The 20,081-nt window shown below is 48.7% G+C and overlaps 1 long non-coding RNA gene across 1 annotated transcript in view; it reads right to left on the reverse strand.

Moving 5' to 3' along the window:
* LOC133758606 (uncharacterized) overlaps window positions 1-18,800 on the reverse strand; it is a 242,437-nt gene extending 223,637 nt beyond the window's left edge. Inside the window, exon 1 of the long non-coding RNA XR_009865807.1 lies at window positions 18,698-18,800. This is a non-coding gene — a long non-coding RNA (uncharacterized LOC133758606). The remainder of the gene's footprint in view (window positions 1-18,697) is intronic.
* Between the last annotated feature and the right edge of the window lie 1,281 nt (window positions 18,801-20,081).

A 20,081-nucleotide genomic window follows, 5' to 3' on the forward strand; every position in this document is an offset into this window, starting at 1 on the left:
CACGGTCCAGGTGTTGCTTCCGGATCCATGTAGGAAACCTGGAAGAAGCTCCTGGCTCCAGATCGGCCCAGCTCCAGCAATTGCAGTCATTGGGGGGTGAACCAGCAATGGAATTCTGTCTCTCCCTCCCAGTCTCTGTACCTATGCGTTTCAAGTAAATACATAAATCTCAAAAAATTGATGAAAAGATGGAGAAAATATTAGCCATACACACAGTGAAATGCTCTTTAGCCTTAAAAAAGAAGAAAACCAGGGCAAGTGTTTGGCACAGCAGGGGAGAAGCTGTTTGGGATGCTTGCGACCCATGTCAGAGCGTGCGGTTGCAAGTCTGGGCTCCCTTTCTCATTCTAGGTTCCTGCTGATGCTCACCCTGAAAAGCAGCGGAGAACAGCTCAAGGACTTGGTCCCTGCCACCATGTGGAAGACTCGGATTGAGTTCTGGGCTTCTGGCTTCTGCCTGCCAGCCCTGGCTATCACAGGCGTTTGAGCAGCACAGCAGCAGATACAGGACCTCCATCGGGGGCTGCCATTCTGGCACAGCTGGGGAAGCTGCCACCTGCTGCAGTATCAGCATCCCACAGGGGTGCCGGTTCGAGTCCCAACTGCTCCACTTCTGATCCAGCTACCAGTTAATATGCCGGGGAAAGAGGTCAAAGATGGCCCAAACTCTTGGACCCCAGCCCCCCACGTGGGAGATCCAAATGGAGTTCTAGGCACCCAGCTTCCATCTAGCCCAATTCCAGATGTTGTAGTCATTTGGGGAGTGAAAGAGCAGATAGAAGAATTCTATCATTCCTTCTCTGTCACTCTTCATTTCAAGCAAATAAATTAATCAAAGGAATCATGCATACATAGAATACTTTTTTTTTTCAGTTTGCTTTAAAGGTGACATTAATGGTTCTTCTGCCTAAACATTACACATTTAAAATTTTTTAATGTAACAGTGACTTCATTAAGATACAACACAGAAATCATCAGCTATCTGTGGCACTCATTCACTGTCCTCGACTTCATTAAGGAATAAGTAAGTCCATGCAAAAAAATTGTTCCTGTAAATCCTTATTGAGGCCGGCGCTGTGGCGCAGTGGGTAAACGCCCTGGCCTGAAGTGCCAGCATCCCATATAGGTGTCGGTTCGAGACCCAGCTGCTCCACTTTCGATCCAGCTCTCTGCTATGGCCTGGGAAAACAGGAGAAGATGGCCCAAGTCCTAGGGCCCCTGCACCCACGTGGGAGACCCGGAAGAAGCTCCTGGCTCCTGGCTTCAGATCGGCGCAACTCTGGGTGTTGAAGCCATCTGGGGAGTGAACCAGAGAATGGAAGACCTCCCCCCCCCGTGTAACTCTGACTTCCAAATAAATAAATCTTTAAGAATAAATAAATAAAGCCTTATGACGTTGGGACATCTCCAAAATCCTATTTAGAAGTAAATCTTTATAACTATACGCAACATGTCAGGGGGAACAAGTTGTCATTTTATGTCCGATTGTTAAAAGTTGAAACATCAGAGTAAGGAATCTGTCAATGAGACATCAAAGCTAGTGTTGCTGCTAATGAGCTTCCTGCTTCCCAAAATAAAACAATGTCTAGCAGTAAGGAAATCGCCTCTATTTTACTACTGTTTACAAAGCATTTTCCTAAGTTGTTCAAAATAAGGTACTTTTGTTCGTCATCACAGAAATCCAAAGATAAACATGGTTACCTGTAAAGCTGGGTAAACCATTTTTATACAAAAGCTAATGGAACGTGGAGAAATAAGGCAAAATATATGTTCATTTCTAAGACCATCAAAGAGGAGCCTTCAATAACCTTGTTCTCTGGTGAGATCCTTCGAGGTTTCTTCTTCCCTCCCCTGATGCCACCCAAGATAGGAGTGAAAACATTTGATAGTAACTATGTATTTTTGTCTGCCAGAGGTCCTGTGATGTAGCTATGTCAGCAACCAATACGCAGCCAAGTACAGAACTGAGGGGCTGGAGCTGTGGCACAGCAGGTTAAAGCCCCAGCCTGTAGTGCTGGCATCTTTTATGGGCACCGGTTCAAGGCCCAGCTGCTCCACATCTGATCCAGCTGTCTGCTGGTGAGCCTGGGAAAGCAGCCGAGGACGGCCCGGTTCCTTGGGCCTCTGCAGCCACGTGGGAGACCTGGAGGAGGCTCTTGGCTCCTAGATTTGGATCAGCTCAGTTCCAGCCACTGAGGGAGTGAACCAGAGGATAAAGACCTCTCTCTGTCTCTACCTCTCTCTGTAAGTCTGTTTTTCAAATAGATAAATCTTTAAAAAAACAAAACAAAGTACAAGAACTGAGGGGCTGCTGGTGTGGTGCAGCACCACCTGCCACACCAGCATCCTGTATCAAAGCACCAGTTCGAGGCCCGGCTGCTCCACTTCCATTGCAACTCTCTGCTAACCTCATGAGAAAGCAGCGGAAGATGGCCTCAGTGCTTGGGTCCCTGCCACTCACATGGAAACCCAAACTCCTGGCTTAGGCCTGGCCCAGCCCTGGCCATTACAGCACCCAGGGAGTGAAGCAGCAGATAGAAGATACCTGGTTGCTTCCCCCATTGCACAGGGGGAGGGTTTTCATGAACATTCTCATTTTCCAGAAGGATCCCCTCCTGTCCCTTGCAAAACCAACTGTTCACAGTGTTTTCTCAAGATCTTAGGTCAGATTCCAGAGCGCTCCGGAAAAGTACTTTTCAGTATGGATCACTGTGTATCAAATGTACAAAATATGGAAAATAATTTATTCTCAACGTACTTTCAATCAACCAACTCTCCTAATCACAAGTTTACCTCCTCCCTGGAAAACACAACAGGCTTTCTGCCCGTCAATACAATGGCATCTACTGCATGGTTCTCCAAGAGCAAGCCCTGGACTGGCAGCAGCTCAAGCATCAGGAAACGTGTTAGAAATGCAAATTCTCAAGCCCCACCCAAGATCCACTGAACCCAAATGACTACAACACCAATACCTGAAAACCGTCTATCTGGATTGATTCTGCTTGCCTGGGGGGTGGGGGGGCAGCTCCAACTACAGACCATACATTATGAGAGAGTGCAAGAAAAACCTACAGAACTCACCATAGGAGGGAGAGTGCTATCCCTTCATAAAAGATTGTTAGATAAATGTTCAAAATACATATGTAATTGGCCGGTGCCGCGGCTCACTTGGCTAACCCTCTGCCTGCGGTGCCGGCACCCGGGGTTCTAGTCCCAGATGGGGCGCCGGTTCAGTCCTGGTTGCTCCTCTTCCAGGCCAGCTCTCTGCTGTGGCCCGGGAAGGCAGTGGAGGATGGCCCAAGTGCTTGGGCCCTGCACCCCATGGGAAACCGGGAGGAAGCACCTGGCTCCTAGCTTTGGATCAGCACAGCACCAGCCTTGGCAGCCATTTGGGGAGTGAACCAATGGAGGGAAGACCTTTCTCTCTGTCTCTTTCTCTGTCTATAACTCTACCTGTCAAATAAATAAATAAAAAAGAATTTAAAAAATATTTATTTATGTATTCATTTGAAAGGCAGAGTTGCAGAGAGACAGGAAGAAACAGAGATATAGAGGTCTTCCACCTACTGCACCACTTCTCAAAAGGTCGCAATGGCCAGAACTGGGCCAGGCTGAAGCCAGGAGCTTCTTTAGTGCCTCCCACATGGTGGCAGGGTGCAAGCATTTGAGCCATCTTCTGCTGCTTTCCCAGGCACATCAGTAGGGAGGCGGATTGACAATGAGGCAGCTGGGACTCGAACTGGTACCCACCAGGGATGCCAGCACTAAAGTTAACCCGCTATGTCACAGCACTGGTCCCTAAATTAAACTCTTACTGATGGATTGAAATTATCTCCCACAGCAAGTGGACACACAACCTTCTAATTCTGAATTTAGTAGGGTCTGTACAACACATTTTTTTTTTTTTTTTTTGGACAGGCAGAGTGGATAGTGAGAGAGATAGAGAGACAGAGAGAAAGGTCTTCCTTTTGCCGTTGGTTCATCCTCCAATGGCCGCCGCAGTAGGCGCGCTGCGGCCAGCGCACCACGCTGATCCGATGGCAGGAGCCAGGTGCTTATCCTGGTCTCCCATGGGGTGCAGGGCCCAAGCACTTGGGCCATCCTCCACTGCACTCCCTGGCCACAGCAGAGAGCTGGCCTGAAAGAGGGGCAACCGGGACAGGATCGGTGCCCCGACCGGGACTAGAACCCGGTGTGCCGGCGCCGCAAGGAGGAGGATTAGCCTAGTGAGCCGCGGCACCGGCCATACAACACACTTATTTTAAAATATAGTTAAGTCAACAAAATTAAAGGAATCCAAGAACTTTTAAAAAAGTTTGTTCATTTGAAAGGTAGAGTTAGACAGAGAGAATGGGAAACAGAGAGAGGTCCTCCATACACTGGTTCACTCCCTAGATGGCCACAAAAGCTAGTGCAGGACCGGGCCAAAATCAGTAGCCAGGAACATCATCCGGGTCTCCCACGATGGGTAGAGGTGACCCAAACACGCGAGCCACATTCGGCTGCTCTCCCAGGTGCATTAGCAGGGAGCCGAATCGGAAGTGGAGCAGAGTAGACACAAACCTACATCCGTACGGGAGGCACGTGTCGCAGCAGGAGGTTTAAACTGCTTTGCCACTACAGAATCTACCTCCCACACTAGACCGCAGATCCAGCAAGAACACTTGAACTGCAGGCTGTGGAGGAGAGAAGGGAGGAGCCTGATCAGAACAGAAGTTATATTGCCAAACGGCTACTAGTTCAAAGCTCATTGCCTCACAGATAGCCTGACAGTATCTACTAGCTGCCCACACAGCCCGGCAAGAGCAACCCATTTCTGTTGGCCTGAGTGGTACTCAGCATGATTTAACAGGGCTGTAGGGAACTCCGTGCACTCGTGGCCCAGGGGTCCATCTGTGCTCTCAAGTCCGCCTTCTCCCGTGGCTGGCAGTCCGTTCCCTGACACTTAACAAGCAGAGAAATACTTTGAGTATGAATTCGATGCCTGACACGTCTATCCCCACATTATAGTTTGCTTCCTATTGGGCAGCTGATCACACATGTAACATCTGGCTGCATCCCGTATCCGTGCCAGTTCAAGTCCCTGCCACTCTGCTTCTGATGCAGCTTCCTGCTCATGCGCCTGGGAAGGCAGTGGATGATGACCCAAGTACTGGGGGCATCGCTACCTATGTGCGAGACCAGAGAGGGCGCCTCTTACTTGCTGGACCTGGAACTTGGTTCTGGAGAGGAGCTGGAGCTCTCAGAGTTCCTCTGTACGTGCCATTTCTCAGACCCCTTCAGCTTCAAATAGCCCATCTGCCCAACAGCCAGATCCTGGGGGAGTAGGTCCCAAACACAGCACTGCAAAGGCACTTAGTGCAGGGGATTGTACAGTCGAGACTGGTAAAACTGATGTTCTGTCTTACTATGATGAAAAAAGCAATCCTGAGATTCCTAAAGGCCCACAGCATGGGCCTCTGGTGAGGATCAAAGATCTATGCCATCACTGCTCTTAAGTGGGGAAAGCAAAATGGAAAATTTAAGAGGCATCAACAAATCCTTCCTGAAGCCATACTCCATCTCACAGGACAGAACATTGGGAATCATCCCAAGTCTGAAACAGTGGGGTGATGACATGCTATAGGGGACGCAAAGCAGGCTTTCCTGCCATCCGTCTGGGGGTCCTTGCCTGCAGCACCTCCACCTTGAGCAGATGAACAAGCTCCAAGCATTGCCACTTCTGGAAGCTTCTCGCAGCCCTGGAGCCCTTCCCCAGGAATGAAGCCTGCAGGGATCAGCCCAACCTGGGTTCCAAGAATGGAGAGTGGGAGAGAAACCTGACAAGGCAAAGGGTCTGTGAGCCCAGTGCAGCGCAGTGGGCCAACAGCAAGGCCTGTTGGTTTGCATTCCTGAACAGCCCGGAGCCTGTGCAGCTCAGAAAACTTCCTACCCCTGGGCATAGGGGAGGGCAACTCTCACATGAGGTCTCATGTCCTGCTCCAGGGACGGCTGCAAAGTCCGTCCCAAACAGGTTTTTCAAACCTTTTCAGCGTCCCTGTGCCCAACTGACCCATCCCCAACGCCAGCGACGTGATGGAATAAGGACACCCTCCACCCACAGGAGGTGGGAGGCAGGGTCCTGAGCCGATTGCACGGGAGTGCTAGGAGAGATGCTGAAGTTTAGCAAGTGATTTCACAGATCCATTTCAGCAGAAGAGGCTAGAGAGAGAACCAAAACCAGCCAAGGAGGAGGCAGAAAAGGGATCCAGCTACACAGCGGGAGAAGAGCAGGCAAGAAGGACAATGTCGGAAAAGTTGCAAGTAGAGAACTTAACCCCAAGTTGTGTTCAGTGGGCCCTGTGTTGTGATGCTGCGGGTGAAGCCGCTGCTTTTGCTGCTGGTACCCCATCTGAGCACAGCTCCAGTCCTGGCTGCTGTGCGGCCAATCCAGCTCCCCAGCAGTGCTCCTAGGGAGGAGCAGATGATGGCCCAAGTGCCTGGGTCCCTGTCACCCACATGGGAAACCCAGAAGATGTTCCAGGCTCCTGGCTTCAGCTTGGCCCAACCCTAGCCTGTGCAGCCATGTGGGGAGTGAATCAGTGGATGGAAGATCTTTTTCTCTCTCTCTCTCTTTCCCTATCTGCCACCCCCTCACTCTGCCTTTCAAACAAATCAATCTTCCTTAAAAAAAAATATGGCCTGCACAACTTGACAGTGCTTCACCAAGTTTAATTCTGCAGCATTCGACTTCAGTCTCAGCGTCCATGAAGCTGTTATTCATCAGCACAGAGAAGAGCCTTCGGGCGTGGGTGTCCGGGAGACTGAGTCAGCCAAGCCAGCAGAGGAGATCCAGGGTTGGGAGCCTGAAGAGCAGGTACTGGCAGGAGCTCTGAGCAGCCCACACAGGGGCCAAGGTGTGGGCAGGTTTGCGAAGACAAAGAGAGACAGCTCCTGGCACCGACACAGAGCAAAACGTGGCAGGATTTGGCAAGTAGAGCCAGGAAGGAAAAAAAAAAATAGAAAGATAATTGAAAGATAGCAATGAGCTGTCATCTGGTAACGAGGAGGAAAGGCAAGGAAAATAAGAGATGATTAGAAGCAAAGGAAAGTACTACGATAGCATTTAGCTATTGATGGAGCTACTTCAATTGCTCTGAATTCCCAAAATGTAAACAGAGCCAGGGAATGAGGTACACAATAAATCCCCAACTTCTCACCAGGGAGCATCCCCCGTTCACATAACCACACACACCGACACGCTTTTGGTGGGAAGGGGCTTTTTTCCCCTCCAACCCTTGCAAGATTGGATGGAGTCTTGGAACCTCATTTGCAGCTCCCCTCCAAGTCGCCCTCCTGTAGGAAGGGAGCAGGCGCTGTAGGGACCCAAGTAGAGAACCAAGCCTGCCAGGCTGAGCGTTCCTGTTGCACACACAGTAAAAACAGCACTCGGTGAGCTTCGCTCCACCAGATAAATAACGTGATGAGATGTTATCTTACACCCAGTCAGTCGATGAAAACAAATGTCTTCCAGCAGAATAATTTTATCTTCAACTCTTAGCATGCAACAGGAACTCCATTTCCTATGCTCTTTGGCATACTTTGGGCCAGCGCAGCAAGCCAGGGGTCTCTGTTGATTTGTTTTGGGAAGTTGCAAAGGAGAGGACTGTCTGCTGGAACAAAATCCTTTCCAAAAAACAGAGAGAGATTCTCATCTTTCATTTGGGTTAATAACACAGCACATATATTTGTCAATCAAATTAGAATTACTGTCAGCCCATAATGCATTCGAGTTTAGCCAATATCAGTCAGTCCTGATTTATTTGCTTAATACAAATCTAATTGAGTTTCAGGCTCCTCTCCTTTCAGCTGTTAACCGACCAAGTACATCTTTAATTTCCAAGACGGACGGCGGGGTAGCAGTTGAGAGGAGCCGCGATTTGCATAAGGCCCCAGAAGGGTGCCAAAACCCTTCACGCTTTAAACAACAGCCTTTATTATTCTGTAAGTGGATGTGTTGAATTTTCATGCTTTTGTTTCCAGTGCAGGCCTGACAGAAAAGAATAAAGTAGATTTTGCCAGCACCCCTGCTGTGCCCTGGGGGAGAAATTCAACGTGCCTCATTTGTCTTAATTGGAGATCCGCCCTCAGCACCAGCTTTCCATGCATACATTAGCATAACAGACAGAAAATGCAAGCCCACTTTGGTAGAAAGTCTCCCCCAACACACACACACACACACACACCCCTCCCATTTTCGAAGACTAATAAAATCCGCGAGAGGGGAGAAGCACGCATTCCATCTCCTGGATTTCTTAGGGCCCTGGCAGTAAAATCGCCTGTACAGCGAGATGCATCAAAGCCTACTTTATCTCTGCACTGTTATTAGAGTCAATCGTGAAAAATGTGATAAATATCATCGAGGAAAGAGCCTGAAAGCCTCTCTTTATTCTTCCTAATGTGCTAATCCCATAGACTTGGGCTTTGACTGCCTTCCTGGCTTTCTAAGAGGCCAGAGTTGGTGTTGCACGGAAATGAATGTTGTAGCAGCTAGGAAGGATGCTAGAAGGCGGAAAAAAAATCCTAGCCAATGTGAACTGATAACAGGAAAACAAATGCAGTGATCTCCGTTCAAAGCAAGACGTTAAACCTCGTGCCAGTTCCTAGGAAAATGATTAAATTCCCTTCCACGTTTTTCGAATTACAAAAGGGCTCCAAGCCTGGACAGACAGCCTGCACCGTGTAAATCATTTCCCTAATGCAGCCTCTGCCACTATCAGGTGGAAGTAATGGAACACAAAGGCAGGTCTTTCCAAAGAAATATTTCGTCTCCGTGTTCCCAAGCCTGGTATTAATTCTCTCTTCACATCTGTTCGACCTGCTTGCCATGGCCAGCACGCGAAAGAGACAGGAAACAGGAGGCAAGATGTAATTTCTTAATAAAACGTGGTGCACACATTCTCTTGGAGAGATGGCTGCCTTTCAGAAAAAAACAATGGACCCAGGTGTTGCCTCGCCTGTTGTCCAGCAGTTTTCCACGTCCGTCGAACACGACTCCCACTACAAGCCTCTCGGGGACTCTTTTCCAAAGTGCATATTTGTGTTTATTTTGTTGTGCTTTAGAGCTGGCTTTGTTCTCAATTATCTGTACGCACATGTGAAGACTAAGTACCTTTTGGGTCAAGTCCTGATGAGCAAAATCATTCTGGAATGAGAAGCTGGAGATTTCGAAGTCTGTGGCCCTGGGAGAGCCGCCAACGCCCGCCCGCAGTCCAGATCCTCATTGTGTTATGAATGCCTGGAGGTCAGCATCGGAACCCTGGAGGCCAAAGTGAGGTTTCCCCACCCCCAGCACTATCCCCCTCCCCCTCCCTCCAGTCTCCACTTTCCTCCCACTCAGTCCCAATAAACATCCTAAGGAGCGAGGCTGGGCTGGTGGGTGTTGTAGAACAGAAACTTGTTTGCTTTCTCATGCAAATCCATCTCAAAAAAATCATCTTTTGGCTCATCTGCCCTTTTCACTTTACCACTGGTTTCATTTACATTACAAAAATGACAAGCAGCGACCCGGTTTATCAGATAATCCCTGCTGCTTTCTAAACAAACATTCTACACATTCTGAAAGTTCTTCCTGGACTCCTCCCACCCGCCCCCAGGAACTGTTGGGTCTTGATGTTTGGCCTGGGAATTAGACTCACACCTAACTCAGGCCTGGTGCAAATATGCAAGGCTCTTTCCACCCGACAGACTCTCCTTCCCCCTCAGAAAACAAGATACCTTCCAGGAATCAACGGTTCTATCCTGGCAACTTCCAAAAATTATTCCCATCTCAGAAGTGAATTGAGAACGGAATCAAAGCTTTCCTTGGGCAGTTGTTGCTACTGGTTTTTTAAGTTTGTTTTCTTTTTCTTAATTTGAAAGGCAGATACAGAGTTCTCCTCCCTGGCTCACCCCCCTCTCAGGGTACACATCAGCAGGAAGCTGGAGCAGGAAGCAGAGCCAGGACTGGAACCACACCTGCCATGGCCACTGTGAGAAAGAGGAAAATGCAATAAGGGCATCCCTAGTGGCCCCATAACCGCTGCACCAAACATCTGCCCTGTTGATCTTCAAGACATTTTGCTGTTCAGGATTTTTCTTATCATTGCTATTAGGAGAGTAATGCGTGCTCTTTGTATAAAAGGACAATCAATTTCAAAGAAGAAATGTCGTTCAGGTCTCTGCATATTACTCCAGTTCCTGGCAAAGACCCTGCATTCTTCGCAACCATAATATGCAAATGGGTATTTCAAATGCACTAGTGACAAAGACTGGCCCCTGGACCACAGCGGCCTCTCCCATAGCTCGGATTTCCAGTTCAGCCCTCAGGCAATGCATTCAAGAGCAGACAAGTTCCAGCAAGAAGCCTCCACCTCCCCATCTGACCACCTTCGTCAAGCCTGCTATCCCCAGTGCTCTCCCCACCACGTCTGACTTCAGCAAGACTCCTGGCAGGGGATGTCAGCAGGCATTGCCCTCCCCTCTCGGTCCTGCTCAGACCACCAACTTCCCACCCGGCTTCCTCGGCCCCCAGTTTTCCTTGTTCCATTCAGAGTTGAACCCATCTGTCCTTCCTACAGCAAACCCCTACTGCAGGAGCCCTGTCCCAATGCAGCAGTCCCCAACAAAGTTGGCCTCACTGTCTTAGCAAGGAGCAGCGTATTTTTAACACTGCTTAAAGACAATCTTCAGCCAAAATTAGCAGCATTTACTCACACATTGAAGAACTCATCAATGTGGTAGCGCTAGAAACTGGAAAGGTTCCTAGGGTATTGCTGTAGCATCACGAGCTGTGAACTTGTACAGGCTGAACTTGGAGGCAAAGCATTTACTTGATTGGCTATAGATGAGCACTTGGATAATTGAGAAACTTCCTACCAAAGCTTAGTTGGAATTAGTTTTTCTTTAAGATCTATTTTATTTTTTTGAAAGGTAGAGTTGTAAAAACACAGAGCAAAAGAGATCTCCCATCCACTGGTTTACCTCCCAGATGGCTGGGCCAGGCCAAAGCCAGGAGCCTGGAATTCCATCTGGATCCTCTACGTGGGGGCAGGTGCCCAAGCACCTGGGCCATGTTCCACTGCTTTCCCAGGCACATTAGCAGGGAGATGAATCAGAAGTCTATCAGCCAGGACTCAGCTGCCACTCATACGAAATGCTGGTGACCCAGTGGCAAATTAACCCACGGCAGCACAATGCAGACCCCCAGCTCACAATTCTTAATATTCAAAATTAAGTTTTGCTGTTCATACAGAACAGGGTTTGGTTTGCTTATTGAAGGACCTAAGGTACAGGAGAAATCTCAGCCTGACTACTTCCCAGTTAACTGTCTTAACTCTAACTTGAACCTGCCACCCCAGCATCAGTCCAGCCCACGTGTTCTGGGTTGAAAGGTGCTGGCTAATTTAACCTCTTAGAATGACCAATCTGCCTTTTAAATGAGCAGAATTACAGAGAACCTCTCTGCAGTGACTCATCCATTTTGTTGTTGTTGTTATTAAAGATTTATTTATTTGAAAGAGTTACAAGAGAGACAGAGAGAAGTCTTCCATCCACTGGTTCACTCCCCAGATGGCCACAACAGCTGGAGCTGTGCCAATCCGAAGCCAGGAGCTGCTTCTGGTCTCCCACGCGGGTGTAGGGGCCCAAGGGCTTAGGCCATCTTCTACTGTTTTCCTAGGCCATAGTGAAGTAGGCAGGCATACAGGCTAAAATCAATTGTTTGTGAGCTGGAAGACCACTCCTTTGCCACGCCCCTGTATGACCTCACTTCCTGATACCTTCACCACGCCCCTGTGTGACTTCATGCCCCTACCTGGCCACACCAGGGTGCCACCAGCCAATCAGGTTAATTAACCACACCCCTTTGGAAGTGGGTTAAAAGCCTGGGACATGGTGTGTCCAGCCCTTCTCTTTGGCCCTGGCCTCTTGCCAGGAGGGAGCTTGCTGTAGCCTTGTGCCACCCACCCTAGGCTTCCTGGCCTAGATGCTCCTCCACGTGGCTGGTTCCTGGTGCTGGGTGTGAACCCAGATTTACCTCTCTCTCTTAATAAAACTCTCACTCTCCTATGCATCTTTCTCACTAAATAAAGGCTCAAAATGTACCATGCTGCCTCATTTATCTGTACCGGTATTTAGAATTCTTCTCTAAATATTAGGCAAGAACCCTCTAGGCTTATTAATATTGGGGATTTATTAATAAATATATGGTGATCTCGTAAGGCACCCCAAATTCTGGTAGCACATGTGGCACCCCAGATGGTGCTTCTGGGGAACTTAAAAGGGCCACATTTTTGGTGTAGATTTTAGGGGGTCATCTCCAGTTTCAATAGCAGAGAGCTGGATCGGAAGAGGAGCAGCTGGGACTAGAACTGGTGCCTGTATGGGATGCCAGCACTTCAGACCAGGGTGTTAACCCACTACGCCACAGCGCCAGCCCCTCATTTTTTTGTGTGTGCCATCATTCCTTCTGAACATCAATTCTCACCATAAAAATCAGCATTTGTGATAACATCCTTGAAAATCAGGCATTGGCCAATGTGCATGAGAACTTAACTGTCCCCACAGCCATAAATATAAATTTCTCTTGAAGACAAAAAAAAAAAAAAAAAATCAGCCTGATGGTTTCATGTAACATTTTACTGTAGGCCTCAGACAGGGTACTGGTCCAGTGGGCAATGAGATGATGGGCCTGGAGGCGGCACCTCTTAGAGAAATCATAGCATTCTTACATGATTGGATAGTCCTCAAGAGCAAAGTCTCAGAATCCTACCACTGTTAATATGGAAAAATTTACTGCAAGTGATTTTGACCAGATTCTGTAGACTATACAAACGTACTTAATCTACACAAGTACCTTAAACAGACTAAAATTGAACAAAGTAGGAATGGACCCCACAGAAGGACCATATTTGCCATAGCAAAATAGCCTAGAATTTAAAGAGTTCTACTGACAATGACCTACAGGCAAGTGGGAATTATTGCTGTTCCAAAGACAAAGACAAAGACATAGTGCTAGCTTAGCATCAACAAATTAACTATCAGATACTCTTTCCTGTATTACCAGGCACAGTGAAGTGATGAAAAGAGAACACTTGTATCTGTTTTGTACACAGACATTTCTCACCTTAGGGAATTTGTAATGGATTAGTCAAATGAGGATCTCCTGTTTATTCATTTTCTTGGTAGATAATGTCTGAGTTTGATTTGAAAGACTTGGTCAACACTGACTGGGAGAGAAAACATTAAGTGGCAGCGTTACTTTAAGTCACCCCTAATTCACTGCTTGACGGGAGACCGGACGTGATGCTCTGGGGATGGCTACTGGGGGTAGCGGATAAGAAGCCTGCATCTCATCCAATTCCGGCTTCCTGCTAATGTGTACCCAGAGAAGCAGCCAATGATGAGCCAGCTGAGACCTGGGTGGAGTTCCTGGCTCCTGGCTGTTACAGACATCCAGGGAGGGAACCAGCATGTGGACAATCTCTGTGGGTCTCTCCCCTCTGTCCCACTATCCCATGCCACCCAAAATGTGGCATCCAGAATTTTTAAGCTGAAGGGATGACAGAAACAGCAGGAGCTGGGAGGCCTCGTTGGACTCCCCTGTCCTAAGACCCTCATGGGAGTGGGGCCTCCACCATACCCAGCAAAGGGGCTCTCAGATCTGACAGCAGCCTGAATGAACAGGCTCCCCTAAGCTTCCCCCAGGTCATTACCCTGCGCTCACACCCTTGACCTAACACAGTTCTCTACTCTTCATCAAACCCACTACAAAAATGCGTTCAGCCTTCAGTTCCTTAACACAGCTCCTGCGTCACCCAATATTTATATTAAATAAGTTGGTATGTTTTCTCCAGTTCATCTGCGTTTGGTTTATCTCATTCCCAGGGCCCTAGCCAGAGGACTGAGGAGCACAGAGCAAACGCTCTGTTCATCTCCTGCACGGCCCTCATTCCTCAGTGGTATCTGTTCTAGGAGGAGGAATGCCAGGTAATGGGTGATAGAACTAGTAAGTAACCAACTCCTCTAGGTTTAACTTGCAAAGCAAGACCAGACACCCGTGCAAAGTAGGCAGTGGTGCATAGCATTTCCCCCTCCAGGCAATCATAGATTCTGTCCTATGAGCTGAGCTAAGATCAATGCACCAAAGAGGTCCAACTGGCCAAACTACAGAGAAGCTGCTGACAGTTTGGCTGGAGATAGGCCTGGGTGTAATAGCTTCAAGCTCAGGCCACCCCTCAACTTCTTAGTGGATTATGCTCATCAGTTTGGGCAGCTGCAACGGAATGCCACAGAGAGCATCGATTCTCAACAACAGAAATTCATGTCTGACGTCTGGAGGCTGAGCAGAGCAAACGTCAGCACGCTGGCTGACCCAGTGTCGGGGATGCTCCACTGCTTCATGTGTGGCTGTCTCCCCAATGACTCCACACTCTGCAGGGCAGATGCATGGAGGCAGCTCGGAGGTCTCTTAATTATTATTTATTTTCATTTGATTTGAAAGGCAGAGAGACAGATCAAGTTCTTCGTTCTGCTGGTTCACTCCCTAAATGCCTGGAACAGCCGGGGGTGGCCCAGGCCGGAGGCAGGAACCAGGAACTCAATGCAGGCTTCCCACATGGGAGGCAGGAGCTCAACTCCTTAGGCCACCAGCTGCTGCCTCCCATGGTGGGCGTTAGCAGAAGACAAAGAGCCAGAACTCGAACCAGGCACCGTAAGTAAGATGGGATGCAGTCAACCCAAGTGGGGACTTCAACAGAATTTTCATCATTTTTAATATTAATTAATTTGAAAGGCAGAGTAGCAGAGACTGAGAAAAAAACAAAGATCTTCCTTTCACTAATTCATTCTCCAAATGGCTGCAAGAGCCAGGGCTGGGCCAGGCTGAAGCCAGGAGTTGGACAGGAAGTGCAGCAGCGAAGACTCAAACAGGCACGCTGATATAAGATCATGCAAGTCCCGAGCAGTGGCTTCACCCACTGTGCCTCAAGCTCAGTCCAAACCAGGCACTTAAGTGCTACAGCAAATGCCTCTTTTTTTTTTTAAAGATGTATTCACTATATTTAAAAGGCATAGTTATAGATAAAGAGACAGAGATCTTCAGTCTGTGGGTTCACTCCCCAAGTAGCCCCAACAGCCAGGGCTGGGCCAGGCTGAAGCCAGGAGCTTTGACCAGGTGTCCCATGTGGGTACAGGAGCCCAATGACCAGGGCCAACTGTGCTGCTTTCCCAGGCTCATTGGCAGGAAGCTAGATAGGAAGTGGAGCAGCCTAGACACAAACCGGTGCACGTATGGGATGCTGGTGTCACAGGCACCAGCCCTACAATGGTCTCTTTGTAAGGGCACTAATCCTATTCATGAAGATTCTACCTCATGACCAAATCCACTCCCCAAAAGACCACACATCCTTGTATCATCACACAGGGGGCCTGAATTTCAACACAGCACTGTGGGAAACAGGACATCCACGCTTGCAGCACAGAGCACTACCTTACACAGAAGATCTTGAGCCCCATGCAAAGCCTGACATTCGATGTCCATATACTGATGGGGTGCACATGAGTGAATGGAGGTTCGTTTGCAGAGCAAAGCCATCCCTGATCAGAAAACATCATAACAAGAAAGGCGTTACGCACAGGGGACCACATGCAGAACCAAGCACGGAGTCAAACAGCACAAGGGTACCAAGCAAAGAACTCGGCTGGCCTTGTCTTCATCCCGACCTAAGCCTCAAGCAAGGTGGGTCAAAGGAAGCCAACAGGGGAGGTAAGAAAGCCACAGGAAGCTGTATGGATGTAGCCCCCAAGTGTGCAGGAACGTCAAGGACCTCAAGCATTCCCCGCTGGGGAGGTTCAATGAGCAAGCACCATCGCTCCAGGGGCCTGAACACCACGCAGTGGCGATTTGCTGGGACGTGCCCAGAAGCATCCTCGGGGTCCCAGAGGCCGGGAAGGGAGGGAGTGGAGAGCAGTTCTGACTGTAGTTATGGCTAAGAATCACAGACCTCTTGGAGGCTTTATATAGAAATGCCACGAATAAAGGAACCCCTCATCTGCCAGGGATTCCTTCCAAGACCCTACTGGAGAGTGAAAACTACACACACTACCAGGGCCCGGGTACACTACATTCCTTCCTAGTCACACAGAACTCTGACAAAATTAAGCACGGTAAGAGGTGAACAGTAACGAACAGAGCCATTACAGCGTGCTGTAAGAAAGGTATGGGTCCATGTTCTCTCTAGACCTAGATGTAGTCATCTCAGCTGGGGAACCATCCTGCGCCCAACAGAGCTGGGCGGTGCAGGACTGCATCACACTGATGGGACCCATGGCAGCCTACCATTGATGAATTATTTCTGGAACTTTCCATCAGTACTTTCGAATGAGGGTTGTTAGTAAGGGAAACTATGGAAAGGGAAGCCTCACGTTGGGAGGAGGGACCTGCTGCATTGTGAGAACCCTGGGAGGAGAGAACTAGTCTGTGAGGGCTGCCTAAGAAAATGCCACAGAGCTGGTGACGGCAACCACACACCTGTCTTCTCGCACTCACTCTGGGCAGCCGATACCAACATACCCTCGAGGTTGGTTTCTGGTAAGGCCTCTCCTCCCAGCCACTGATGGTTGCTTCCTGGCTGTGTATGCACACAGTCTCTCCTGTTTTAAGGGGCACGGGGTGGGGTGGGGGAAGTGGAGTAGAAAGGAAGAAGAGAGGGAGGGAGAGAGAGAGGGAGGGAGGGAGAGAGGAAGGGAGAGAGGGAGAGATGCCGCTTCCTCTTCTCACACATCCATCCCACTGAATTAGGGCTCCAGCTTTGATCTCATTCCATCTTCAACACCTCCTTGTCAATAGAGTGACACTGTGGGCTGGGCTCCATAGTTCAGTGCACAGCAAGGAGCCAGGGTGGACCCTAAGGAACAGCCCTAAGAAGAATAAACGCTTCAGAGTCCCGCATTCTCCCCAGCAGCAGGAGACAGGGCCAGCCGTGTTCAGGGTCCTGTGGTCCTGTCCCCAACAGGCCTGGCACACCCGGCAGGCAACCACGTCCCTCTCTGGCAGCTCCTGACCAAGAATCTTTTTTTTTTTTTTTAAGATTTATTTATGTATTTAAAATTCAGAGTTACACAGAGAGAGGCAGAGGGAGAGAGAGACAGAGTCTTCCATGTGCTGGTTCACTCCCCAATGGGCCACAATGGCCAGAGCTGCACTGATCTGAAGCCAGGAGCCAGGAGCTTCTTCTAGGTCTCCTACATGGGTGTAGGAGCCCAAGGGCCTGGGCCATCTTCTGCATCCCTAGGCCACACAAGAGAGCTAGATTGGAAGTGGAGCAGCCGGGACTCGAACCGGCACCCATATGGGATGCTGGCACTGCAAGCGGCAGCTTTACCTGCTGTGCCACAGCGCCGGCCCCCTGACCAGGAGTGTTGATTCATCCTGTAGTGTGGTGCAAGTACCCAGCTTTTAATCATGAACTTGGTTAATCCTGAATCCGAATTATCAATTTTGGGAAATTGTAGACATGTTTTTGAAATTGTTTTTGAGAAGAATTGTAGCAATATTTGAATAATAATCACTACAAATTACCTTTGGCTTTAAGGAAGCCTGCTGGGGTGGGGTAAGGGCACAGTGGTTAAGCTGCAGCTTGACACACCCACATCAGAGCACTGGTTCAAGTCCCAGCTGCTCCACTTCCCATCCTATTACCTTCCTACTAACGAGCCTTGGAAGCGGCTCAGTCCCTGTCACCACATAGCAAACCCAGACGGGGTCCCTAGCTCCTGCTTCTACCCTGGCCCAAACTGGCTGTTGTGGTCGGCCAACTGAGCAGTCAACCACTGAATGGAAGATTTCATTCACTCATTCATTCACTCTCTCTCTTCCCCCCACTTCCTGTCAGTCTGCCTTTCAAATAGATAAATCTTTCTTAAAATTGTTTTTAAACTACATTTTTCAAGAGAAGAGGAAAATCAGAAATCCACTCAAGTTTCAGTATCCAACTGATTTTTCTCCCAGAACGAGTCGAGGAGCACAGGTTTGGTTTTAGAGTATACCCTTAACTCGAGTTAGGTATGGCTCAAGATCACACCCAGCAGTAATTCAAATATTCTATAGTCTTCATTTTCATTAGCTAGCTATCATTTGTACAAAGAGAGAATCGCACAGATGGTAAGGGAAAAGTCACAGGAAATAGGATCCAATAGCCACAATGGGGATAAATCCCAACTCCAATGTCCAAACTCCTACTACAATCAGATTACCAAAACCTGGGGTAGAAGCCCACTTGCTGAATAGTTCCACCAACAGCACTATGGTGGCAGAGTGATCATTTCTAAAGAAACTACATGGCCCTATTAAGTAACTGGGAAATCAATTGAAGACAGAGAAAAACTCACGTCCTCCAGGAGCAACTGTCTGAAATATACTGGAGTATTAAGTACGGAAAGGGAACACTGTTAGCATTAGCACTGACAGCATGCAGAACAGACCCTGCCTTCTCTCCCACGGAGGACCTCCCGGGAAATCTTCAAGCCTCTGAATCCACAGTAACAACACCCAGAAACAAAGGCTGCAAGCTGACACCGACTGTGTTAACAGCAAGCTGCACCAACTACCGGTGCAGTGTCTGTCGACTTGGAAAGCATCCTACACCCTTTTCCTGGTTTTTCACTGCTCCGTTTTCACCTTGCGATTCTCAGTATGATCTTCACGTGCTCTTCTGCCCGCCGACCTCCTCACCAACCCCCGCGGCTCAACAAGGACCGACCCAGAGCAACGCAGACTTGCTGGTCCCGTGACGGCTCTCCGAAGCAATGTGGGAATGACTCTGCAGGCTAACTGTTCTCTAAGCTCTGGTGCCCAGGCACCGTCCTCTCATCTGTGCTAATGAGATGCCCTGTTTGTCTGTGTAGGTCTCAGCAAAAACGAACTCTCATGATGCAATCAAGGGAAATCTAGACACACACGAGGCTGCCTTTCAACTAGATTTGTGCATTTTTGCGGGCTTCTGCGCTTTGCAATGACTCCCTTCAAGACCAAGTGGGGGAAAAGCCAAGAGTTCCGGGCAGCACTTCAAGAGTCACCAGCTGCTCGGGCACTCCCAGTCAATCCCAATTTGCCACTTGGCTGCTTGCTGAGAAGCCGTTTGCCCGAGTGCTTGATGGCACCATCGCGGATTCCCTGTCTCATCCCTTGGCTTGTCAAGCTTTGGCCGGAGATCTGGTACCCCAGAAGTTTGGCTTCGCTGCCGAACAGCTTGTTTTAAGGGAAGGGTATCTGATTGGCAGTCAGGAGAGCAGCTTCAGGTCTGAGCTGCCCCTAGTGACACACGCATTGTTGGGCAAGTCCCTTCCTGTCTCTGGACCTTAGCTTTATGGTTGTGTTGTTGCTGCTGTTACTATTTTATTAGGTAGGTGAATTTCAAGCATATGCAGAAGTATATAGAATAAATCCCAGAAAGAAAAAACAGTACCTGTCACCTAGTTTCAACAATTATCAGTTTATGGTCAGCTTTTATGCATTTACACCCTACCTTGCCTTCTGTGTTGCTGTAAAACAAATCCAAGACTCTTAAATTTTATCCATAAACATTTCAGACTGTACCTATAAAAGATTAGGACTGCTTAGTATTTAATGTTATTGTGACTTTTTAAAAGCTAACAAAATTAACAATATCTTCAAATATCCAGTGTGTCAAATTTTTTTTTTTAATGTATTCATTTATTTCAAAGGCAGAGTTACAGAGAGGCAGAGGCAGAGATAGAGAGAGAGGGAGAGAGAGGGAGAGGTCTTCCATATCCTCATTCACTCCACAAATGGCCACCACAGCTGGAGCTGGGCCAATCCGAAGCCAGGAGCTTCTTCTGGGTCTCTCATGTGGGTTCAGGGGTCCAAGCACTTGAGCCATCTTCCACTGCTTTCCCAGGCAACAGCAGAGAGCTAGATCAGAAGTAGAGCAGCCAGGGCCCAAACCGGCACTCATATGGGATGCAGGCACTGCAGGCAGCAGTTTTAACCACGACTCCACAGCACCGGCCAAGTATGTCAAATTTCGAAAATCCTTTTTTTG

This window comes from Lepus europaeus, chromosome 4, assembly GCF_033115175.1.
Source record: "Lepus europaeus isolate LE1 chromosome 4, mLepTim1.pri, whole genome shotgun sequence".
Taxonomy (NCBI): domain Eukaryota; kingdom Metazoa; phylum Chordata; class Mammalia; order Lagomorpha; family Leporidae; genus Lepus; species Lepus europaeus.